Genomic DNA, 10,000 nt, shown 5'->3' on the forward strand with positions numbered 1-10,000 from the left:
TATATATATATATATATATATATATATATATATATATATATATATATATATATATATATACATACATACATACATACATACATACATACACATTCCCGCCTTAACAACACTGAACGACTGGCAATAAACTGGCCAATCAAATGTAACGCCCGAACTCCATGTTTTTATGAAATGCATAAAAACATTACCTCTAATTAAACGGTCATGTTGAGTGCTCGCGAAAACTAATTAGTCGTTAATGACAACATGAGGGTGTTATAATATTTCCAAGCAGACTGCTGTTATATCCAGACTAATTCCAGTAATGAGACGGATCTGTAATGGCGCATTGAATCACTGATTACATCAATCATTGTTTGAAGAAGTGAAGCATTGGTGTGTTATATTTGTGAATAGGTATGATTATTAAAGTGTATTCAAAGTATGACTGATTATTATTATTATTATTATTATTATTATTATTATTAAGGATTAAAGCTATTATTATTATTGATTGAAACTAAGCTTCCAAAGAACATTGGTTATTTACCGCAGGAGATGCAAGTAACTGATCAGTGAATTTTCGTCATGGGGAGACAACCCGCACATCTGAGGGGGGCCACTAACTTGAAACTCAAGCAAACCAAAGAACGTTGGTTTCAACCTCCCACCGACAGCAGGCTCCACAATGCAGCAGTAACTGATCAAGTGAATTTTCATCGCCCTGGGGAAGGAAATTTAAAAAAATTAGAAAGAAAGGGGTTTTTACCCGCTTTTGGGAACATCTGAGGGGCACTTGACACTAGCACTAACCACTCTAAATACCAGGCGGACCAGCAAGAAGTTTAGAGACAAGATCTAAGACTAAAATCATTTAAATAAATTCGAAAAATAGAAAGAAAATGACATTCTTTTTGGGGGAACAACTCGAATGACCTAAAGCAGTGGTTCTTAATCTTTTTTTTTTTTTTACCATGTCCCCTTTCAGAGTTGGTCCTTCCCTCCACACCCCGCCCCTTGCATCTAAGAGTAAAATTCCTTCCAGATTTAAAGGAAATTGAAAAAAAAAATAGAAAGAAAAGGGTCTTTATTCTTGTGGGAATCAACTAGTGAGGTACTTGACACTAGCTTCTTAGCCGCCCCACTCCCTGGAAATTTCTGAGGCCCCCAGGTTAAGAACCACTGATCTAAAGTATTTTAAGAGTTGGTCCTTCCCTCCACGCCCCCCTTGCATCTAAGAGTAAAATTCCCTCCCAGATTTAAAGAAAAATGAAAAAAATAGAAAGAAAAGAGTCTTTATTCTTGTGGGAATCAACTAGTGAGGTACTTGACACTAGCTTCTTAGCCGCCCCACCCCCTGGAAATTTCTGAGGCCCCCCAGGTTAAGAACCACTGATCTAAAGTATTGTTTGGTTTTCATCTCTGCTTTCCCACATACATCCGAGGGGGAAACTTGCCTATAACTTTTCATGTGTGTAAGAGACAAGACGGAAACTAACGAAAAACTTTTGGGCCCAATGCCCAACATGACGAGGGAACGAATATTGTACTGACAAGGGAAAAAATTATTTCCTTGGCTGCTGGATGTGAAGGCTGGACCTGTTATTCTCTTACGTGGTGATTTGTGTGAGAAATAAATCTATGAAATATTAAATATTATCTCAGTGATCTTTAATATATGGAAATTTAGATTGTGGCAAGGATATATTCCCATAATAAATTTAATATAATTTTTTATATACTTATTTTAGCCCTTGACAATATGAATGTTAATTTAGTATCTGTACTTCAATAATTGAAAACTCTGATACCATTACATTATGGCAAGCATATATTCCCATAATAAATTTAATATAATTTAATATATACCTTATTTCAGCTCTTGAGAATATAAAAATTTCAGCCCTTAGCAATATAAATATTAATTTAGTAATTGTACTTCAATAATTTACAATTCTGATAACATTATATTATGGCAAGAATACGTTCCCATGTTAATCTAATTTTTCTTTAATTTAGTACTTCACTGCAGCTCTTGGCCTTAAACAAATTTCAGCCCTTGGCAATATGAATATTAATGTAGTTAGTACTTGCACTTAAGAGATATACAAATAACAAAATATATTTTAGATAACAGAAAAGTCATAAGCCTTCTGCAGGCAGTCTTATGCTGAATGCAAGAATTGAAGGAAGAATTGTATATGATTAGAAAACCTACATTTAGAACAATGGTTCTTAACCTTTTTATTACCACGGCCCCTCTGAGAGTTGGTCCTTCCATCTATGCGTAAAATTCCCTCCCAGATTTGAAAGGAAAATAAAAAAAAAAGAGAAAGAGAAGGGGTGTTTTTATTTTGGGAATGAATCAGTGAGATACTTGACACTGCTTCTTAGCGACTCTTGTTAAGAGAATAACGAATATAATCAGAGAATTTTTAATTTTTTCCCCTAGGCTCGCTCCCCCGGGAAATTGCTATCACCCCTAGGGATGCGGCCACCCCAGGTAAGAACCACTGATTTAAAAGGTAAGACAAGAGTAAATCGTATAACTTTAATGAAGTAAATGAAATATGACTGAATTACTTGTAGTTAAATTGTATACTGTATACAAACATGGTATTGAAAATAGGTACTCTGTGATACCCAATGGTCGTGATATAAATCTCGAAAATGCCATGATAATAAAAGTGATTCAGTTCGGTTGTAAACTGTAAATTATCACTGGCTCACTGGCCCACTTTCTGAAAACCACTACACACACACACACACACACACACACACGCACACGCACGCACACACATAAATCAGTTAGAGAAATACTTGAGGCCTAATGCCACTAACTTCTCCACTCCAGTTCTGCACAATGATTACAACGCCTGCTGTCAATACCAACAGGTGCCATCTGGTGTCATTTCTTTCCTACGCACCTGTTTGGAACGGAAATGAGGCGACAGGGATATTATGCAAATTTGGGAATTGTTTTTGTAAGTCAGAGAGCTGTTAAAAGCTTGATAAACATGTCAGATGTTTTGGAAGAGCGTGTTTAAAGGCACTTGGTTTTTTATCTGGTTTATTACAGCCTCTTGATATTGAGAGAGAGAGAGAGAGAGAGAGAGAGAGAGAGAGAGAGAGAGAGAGAGAGAGAGAGAGATGAGAGCATGTATTGTTAAGTCTTTTTGTAGCAATTTCTGGATTAAGGTCCTTACTTTTGCTAATAATTAACAGTCTCAACAAACAAGGGCGATTTAAGACTCCAGATGTTTTGACACGAGTAAATTTTACAATAAAAATATAAACAGTTACTGGCCAATACCAGATTCATATATTCGCCTAAGCGGAATAGACAAATATTCTGCAAAAATACAAAACTGATAAAAGTGGTAGGTACTGCAGCCTTCCCTTGCCTTATGCGACCCTCTAAATAAAGCATTGAAGAATCATTCTGAAACTGCAGTAACTTGTGTATTAGTGTTTCAACCCAGTTGGCATACCTCAATTTCAAAAATTTTGCAGATACTGCAAATGGGGCGCATTGAAGAATCATTCTGAAACTGCAGGAACTTGTGTATTAGCGTTTCACGAGCCCGGTAAGTGGCATACCTCAATTTCGAAAATTCTGCAGATACTGCAAATGGGACCCTCTAAATAAATCATTGAAGAATCATTCTGAAACTGCAGTAACTTGTGTATTAGCGTTTCACGAGCCCGGTAAGTGGCATACCTCAATTTCGAAAATTTTGCAGATACTGCTAATGGGGCCCCCTAAATAAACCATTGAAGAATCATTCTGAAACTGCAGGAACTTGTGTATTTAGTGTTTCACGAGTCCAATAGGTGGCATGATAATTATTACAGGTTACAATACCAAAATACCCTAAAGTATTAAGGGATTCGAAGATCAGGAATGCGAGGGTAAAAGGTAATTATATACTGTGAAAAATTTTCAGAAATTCATACAGCAATTATCAAAAAACACGCAAACCTTATAAATAAAACATATTCATCATTCTCTCAACCTTTATTGAAGCAGTGAACAAACGTTTGTTGTTCCCTCTCAAAAGCATTTATAATTCGATTACAATCTTTGTCCTTGTGTTCAAATATGAATTTTAATATGATTCCCCGATTTTGAGGATTAGTAACCCTTTGGCAAATTTTATAAAACTCATCAGCACATTTTCTCGCTTATTCGTAATAAAAACTCCAGTTTAGTTTCCTTGCAAGCACATTAGCGTTATTTGACAGACTTAGCATAATTCAATTCGTTCCTTCATTTGCATCATAAAACGAAAAATATACATTTACATTTTATCATTCCAAGCATATTACACCTACTGTACAGCTCCCTAATCGCATATACAGAGCCAATTTTCTAAAATATAGAGTTACATGCTGATGCATTCATCATATTAACACCATATTTTACATTTATTCTTGAATTTCCCTCATATCATTCCTCTGAATACTTATATATTCAACGTTATCTCTTCCCCTATTCACTAATTCCACCTCTCACTTAGACTTTCCTTTTTATTTTGTATTTAGCTCTCTCCTTTTACGTTTCTTGTTCATGTTATCTATTATCACTTATTTCATTTTAACTGGTTTTATTTTTTCAATGTTTGCAAAGTTCCATTTCCTTTTTTCAAGTCATATATTGTGACAGGGTTAAGGGCAATTCTCTTTTTGTATTCCATGACCAGGCTTACACACAAGCACCTATATGCATATATATATATATATATATATATATATATATATATATATATATATATATATATAAATATATATATATATATATGTATGTATATACATTGTATATATATATAAATATATATATATATATATATATATATATATATATATAATTATATATAAATCTATATATATATCTACCTATCTATCTATACATACATATATTTAAATTATATATATATGTACATATATATTTATATATATATAAATATATATATATATATATATATAATATAATTATGTGCATATATATTTATAACATATATACATATATATATATGTATATATATATATATGCATATTAATTTCCACATCAACCTATCTGATTCTTGATATATCCTTGAGTTTATGTTCTCTCTCTCTCTCTCTCTCTCTCTCTCTCTCTCTCTCTCTCTCTCTCTCCCCTTTGATGCTATTCGGGGTAACAACGACACAAGTTCAGCCCCGGGAGGTAAAAAAAAAATTATTAATGTGGAAAGGGTCTAACAGATGGAACACTAACCTCTCGGAAAACATTGGAGTAAGGTTGAAAATGTCACGAGTTTTCTCATGGATTCTCGTAAAATGTTGTACAAGTTCACAGGAAAAAAGTTTATACCTAACGAGAGAGAGAGAGAGAGAGAGAGAGAGAGAGAGAGAGAGAGAGAGAGAGAGAGAGAGAGAGAGAGAGAGGGGGGTCTCTATAGTGAGTCAACAAGAGAGATACCATTGCCTCAAAAGAGAGAGAGAGAGAGAGAGAGAGAGAGAGAGAGAGAGAGAGAGAGAGAGAGAGAGAGAGAGGGGGGTTCTCTATAGTGAGTCAACAAGAGAGATACCATTGCCTCAAGAGAGAGAGAGAGAGAGAGAGAGAGAGAGAGAGAGAGAGAGAGAGAGAGAGAGAGAGAGAGAGAGAGGAGGGGTCTCTCTATAGTGAGTCAACAAGAGAGATACCATTGCCTCAAGAGAGAGAGAGAGAGAGAGAGAGAGAGAGAGAGAGAGAGAGAGAGAGAGAGAGAGAGAGAGAGAGAGAGATAGTGAGTCAGAGAGATACAACAAGGGAGGAGAAAGACTATTAAAACTAGAGAGAGAGAGAGAGTCTAGAGAATGGGAAATTGGGGTCTTATAGTGAGTCAAGAAAGATTTACTGATCCACGAAAGAATGAATGTATTAAGATCAGAGAGAGAGAGTCTCGAATCGAGAGAGAGATTTTATAATTAGAATGATATCCTAAAAGAAGGGATGGAGACTGGTCGTATAATAAAACTAACTTCTTGTAAGACGTCTAAGTAATGGGAAATTGGAGCATCTTAAGATTGTATTGAAATTTTCAAACTAAGTAAATTATTAATATCAAAATTATGTCCAGTCTCGAATCACGTTCAGTTTTATTTTATAATTACGTAATGAAATCCTACAAGCACTGAATGAATACCTTTCAGTTGTTTCTGCTTTCATTTGTATTAAGTTCGCAATTAAAGACAAACCCACTTTGATAGCAAAATATGATTCATAAATCTAATATACATAATGATTTCAATGTGATCTTCAAGTCTGCCAAAATATAGCCTGTCTTATATCGTTGCCAGATGCACGATCATGGCTAACTTCAACCTGAAATCAAATAAAAACTACTGAGGCTAGAGGGCTGCAATTTGGTATGTTTGATGACTGGTGGGTGGATGATCAACATACCAATTTGCAGCCCTCTAGCCTCAGTAGTCTTTAAGATCTGAAGGCGGACGGATAGACAAAGCCGGCACAATAGTTTTCCTTTACAGAAAACTAAAAAAAAAAAGTAACCAAGTAAAAAAAGAAGCATTTCAGCTACTTACATATATGATTTTCCTGAGAGAACGTTCTACCTATATTCGTTGCCCTCATAAAAAAAATCCTTGCCAAAAATTGGTCGCATATTCGATCAGGAGGAAAGATTCACTCTTTTCACAGGGGCAGACAGGAGTCTATTAACTACCGTGGCAGAGCCAGGAAGTTAACAGAGTGACAGCCCCGAGGGACTGCTGGGAGGGAGAGGGGATTATTCCTAAGCAACATTGCATTATTCAACTTGAGAGGCAGCAATCCAAAAGGCCTTTGCTACGTGACGTCACGCAAGGGTGTTTCAAAGGCCAGTTCTTGGAAACCAGTACTGGAAGAGACGGCAAGAGGAGATGGCAGAGAGAGAGAGAGGATGAGAGAGTCAACATGATAAATGAAGGAAGAGAAGAGATTACGTAAAAAGAGAAAAGGAAAATGATATAGTACAAAGAGTAAACAAGACAGATGAAAGGAGACGAGAGAAGAGAAACAAAACAAAAAGGAGAATGTGATAGAGAAGCTTGGGATGATAAAAATACAAGATGGGTGATGGTAGAGAGAGGAAACATGATAAATGAAGGAAGAGAAGAGATTAATATAAAAAGAAAAGGAAAATGATATAGTACAGAGGGTAAACAAGACAGACGAAAGGATACAACAGAAGAAAATCAAAATAAAAAGGAAAATATGATAGAGAAGTTTGGGATGATAAAAATAAAGTGGGGTGATGGCAGAGAGAGGAAACATGATGAATGAAGGAAGAGATTAATAAAAAAGAAAAGGAAATGATATGGTACAAAGAGTAAACAAGACAGATGAAAGGAGACGAGAGAATAAAAATAAAATAAAGAGGAAAATATGATAGAGAAGTTTGGGATGATAAAAATAAAGACGGGTGATGGTAGGGAGAGTAAACATGATAAATGAAAAGAGATACAGCTTAAATAAAAAATAAAAGGAAAATGATATGATAAAGAAGTCTGCAATGATAAAAACAAACAAAAAAATGTTTTAACTGGGAGATGGAAAATCAAGGAAAAATAATGGAAGGGAGAGAAAAGATCAAATTAAGAAAAAAGATCAGGAGAAAGAAACAATAAAAATGATTAAGTGGCAAATAAAAAAAAAACAAGATAATGATGAAATAAAATTTTTAAGAAATATGAGTGTATCAATTATCAGAAAACATTACCTGTAGCAAAAGTCATTTATAATTATTACTTTGATTAAAATCGTTCAACTGATTCACTGTTATTTAAAGTATAATCTAAATACAGCTTATGAAAAGTACAATATCTTTGAATCTTTATTTTTCGGATGCGTTTAGATACGATATTTATTAAGAGACGTGGATCTGAAAATGGAAATCTCATACTTTCTACAAAGAACGTGAGATTCTTCCTGACTTGATGTATATTTCATCTGCTGACCCCCCTCCCTCTCTCTCTCTCTCTCTCTCTCTCTCTCTCTCTCTCTCTCTCTCTCCCTGAAAACATAAGCTGAATCTCTCTCTCTCTCTCTCTCTCTCTCTCTCTCTATATATATATATATATATATATATATATATATATATATATATATATATATATATATATATATATATATAATATAATATATATCCTTAAACCAATTATATATCAATTTGAAAAAAGCTTATTACAATATTTCCTTCCTGAAGAGAAGAGAGAGAGAGAGAGAGAGAGAGAGAGAGAGAGAGAGAGAGAGAGAGAGAGACTCAACGTATTTTTTCAGGAAGATCTTCAAGCAAGGCGAGAGAGACAGACAGATTTAGCTTTTTTTTCCAGGAAAGCATTCAAACCTGGAATGAGAGAGAGAGAGAGAGAGAGATCGAAACGACCCTCCATACCATACAAATTTCCGGATGGCTACATATCGGAAAAGGTGGACTTTCCCTCCATACATAATCCTTCGGAACTCAAAAGGTGGGAGGATTTGGGATCAATGAAGTGAGTCCGTCAGAGGATGATTGGTAGAAATGAAAGTTTGTCTGGGTATTGTGAGAAGTTTTTCCGATATCTCTCTCTCTCTCTCTCTCTCTCTCTCTCTCTCTCTCTCTCTCTCTCTCAAGCTCTTCGTTGGGTGAGTCGGTAGAGTTGTGCTAGCACTCGCTAGTTCGAGTCTCCGGCCTTCTAATGAAGAATTAGAGGAATTTCTTTCTGGTGATATAAATTCATTTCTCGCTATAATGTGGTCCGGATTCCACAATAAGCTGTAGGTCCCGTTGCTAAGTAACCAATTGGTTCTTAGCCACGTAAAATAAGTCTAATCCTTCGGGCCAGCCCTAGGAGAGCTGTTAATCAGCTCAGTGGTCTGGTAAGACTAAGGTATACTTAACTCTCTCTCTCTCTCTCTCTCTCTCTCTCTCTCTTGAGATCTTTCTTGCAATTTCATTCAAGAAAAAATAGATAATGATTAAACTAAGGGAAATTAAGCTTTTATTCTCAATTTCATTCAAAGAAAAAATAGATATAGGAACTTGAGCAATAGACTGCAAAAAATATAAACATTAGATATATCTCTCTCTCTCAAATTGATATCTCTCTCTCTCTCTCTCTCTCTCTCTCTCTCTCTCTCTCTCTCTCTCTCTCTCTCTCTCTCTCTCTCTTCTTAAAAATGGAAGAATATTACAATTTCAATCCAGAAAATATAAACAACAGACTCATGGCAGAACTAAAACGAATTAATGTACTCTCTCTCTCTCTCTCTCTCTCTCTCTCTCTCTCTCTCTCTCTCTCTCTCTCTCTCTCTCTCTCTCTCCTTACGATGGGGAATATTTATAATATAACATAATAAGCTTATATCGTTGCCAGAAGCACGGTTATGGCTAACTTTGACCTTAAATACAATAAAAACTACTGAGGCTAGAGGGCTGAAATTTGGTATGCTTGATGACTGTAGGGTGGAAGATCAACATAATAATTTGCAGCCCTCTAGCCTCAGTAGTTTTTAAGATCTGAGGGCGGACAGAAAAAAGTGCGGACGGACAGACAAAGCCGGCACCAGAGTCTTCTCTTCCAGAAAACTGAAAACAGATTATTATTATTCCTCGCCCAAAAATTCATTCTCGCGTTGCCTAATGACGAAATCTAATTACCCTCGCTCGGAGATTAAAAGATTCAGCAAAGCACTGCAATTAAGTCCATTCGCGACCGACCTTTTGATAAAAGTGATTAATATTTCAGATGAAACGAGTTACTGTAAGTAAGCGTCGCTTTGAGATTTAATGTTTGGCGTCAAGTGGATCATTTGGCGTGGAGGTTTTGTGCAGTGTTTTCCATTGCACTGAGACCTGTTGTTATTATTATTATTATTATTATTATTATTATTATTATTATTATTATTATTATTATTATTAAGAAATTATTATTATAAAATATTATTAGTAAACTATTACATATTAATATATTTTATTGTTATTTTATTATTAAGATATTCAAGAAATTCAACTCG

General features: G+C 35.0%; 1 long non-coding RNA gene across 1 annotated transcript in view; it reads right to left on the bottom strand.

The window, feature by feature from the left end:
• LOC136834527 (uncharacterized) overlaps positions 1–10,000 on the bottom strand; it is a 220,387-nt gene that overhangs the window by 93,488 nt on the left and 116,899 nt on the right. The window lies entirely within an intron of this gene.

Source organism: Macrobrachium rosenbergii, chromosome 54 (assembly GCF_040412425.1).
Source record: "Macrobrachium rosenbergii isolate ZJJX-2024 chromosome 54, ASM4041242v1, whole genome shotgun sequence".
Classification (NCBI taxonomy): Eukaryota; Metazoa; Arthropoda; class Malacostraca; order Decapoda; family Palaemonidae; genus Macrobrachium; species Macrobrachium rosenbergii.